Source organism: Eucalyptus grandis, chromosome 2, assembly GCF_016545825.1.
Source record: "Eucalyptus grandis isolate ANBG69807.140 chromosome 2, ASM1654582v1, whole genome shotgun sequence".
In the NCBI taxonomy this organism is placed as follows: Eukaryota; Viridiplantae; Streptophyta; class Magnoliopsida; order Myrtales; family Myrtaceae; genus Eucalyptus; species Eucalyptus grandis.
The window spans coordinates 17,842,006-17,843,376 of NC_052613.1; the positions used below are offsets into that span (position 1 = coordinate 17,842,006).

General features: G+C 38.9%; 1 long non-coding RNA gene across 1 annotated transcript; it reads left to right on the forward strand.

Moving 5' to 3' along the window:
* Positions 1 to 1,143, forward strand: LOC120290279. Its single transcript, XR_005548145.1, has 4 exons — positions 1 to 482; positions 578 to 652; positions 776 to 829; positions 904 to 1,143. It is a non-coding gene; the product is annotated as an uncharacterized LOC120290279 (long non-coding RNA).
* Positions 1,144 to 1,371: the final 228 nt, after the last annotated feature.

Sequence of the window (1,371 nt, forward strand, 5' to 3'; positions counted from 1 at the left end):
AGTGACCAAACATGTCAGGGTTGCTGAAATTCAGTAACCCAAAGGTTATCAATGAAGTTTCATTGTGGGAGATTCAAAAACATGAGTTATATATATCGTGAATTAGAAAGTTTTGAAATGGACAAGTTCATGATTTTGGGCTAAATGTTCACATTAGGTATTGGATTGGGCAAGAAAATACCCTATTGCAGATAAATGTTTAATGGCCATTCGGTTGGCCTATTGGAGGATATCTAGGTTCCCAGGTGAGAAATTTCTTCCCAATGAATTTCCCTGTATATTGATGGATAATAGGCTTTAAGTTGATGACAAAAAAATTGTATTGTGATGCGAGGTTTTGTTTTCATTTAGGGGCCTTATTACTGTGGTGTTGGGGTTGATAAGTCATCCGACCGAGATATATCCGATCCTCACTTCAAGGCTTGCTTATATGCTGTGGTATCAACATTAATGGCACCAATGGAGTGATGATGCTGGGCCAAGTAATACCTGACCTCCAGGATGCTTGTTATTTCAAAAAGGAAAAAGGAAAAAAGGCACATAGCTGTTGCCATCAACGTTGGCTTCTATCTTGCAGTGAGAACACCAAGTCGGACCAAGCATGGGAATTGAAGCAGGAGATCATCTATGGTGTTAAAGATACCTTCTTGAGGTGAAATTTCAAATACTTGCTCAAGAAAATAACAAAATACCATTAACAGCAAACAAAATAAGTGCATACAGACATGTTCTAAGGTATTTAAATACTTGATTGTTGATGTTTTTTATACAACAGAGAATAACCGAGCAAGCTGGTGTTGTCCTCATGTAAGATCCAAAGCCAATAGAGGTAGCTGACTTCACCATCACCATTTATGCAATATTTTACCCCAAAGTTGATAAAAACATTCTCTTCCTTCTCAGGGTGATTGCAATGGTGTAGGATGCCATACTAACTACAGGTTCACACCATAGAAATAACATGGACTTGGTCAAGAATTTTTGTTCAGTGAGGGACCTTTAAGAGTGTGTTCTTTGACTTTTCTGCAATACAAAAAGCATGAGAGAAGAGGGAGGCTTTGAAGTGATAAAGAAGGCGATTCGGAATCTCTCACTTCACCATGAGGAGCACATTGGCGCTATGGAGAAGGTTGACGGGAAAGCATGAAACAACCAACCTACACATTGTCTTCGGTAATGCTCAGAAGAAGCATACCAACTACTAGTCAAATTTAAAGATTGCCCTGCTAATGGACTCAAATTTTATTGTGATGCCTGAATTACATGTATTGTTATGCAGGGAGTTGCCTATTGTGGTTGTTCAATCTATGGGGGCTGTGACAGTGAGAAGCAAAGAAAAGGTACCATAACAATGACCATACCAATTCCCTT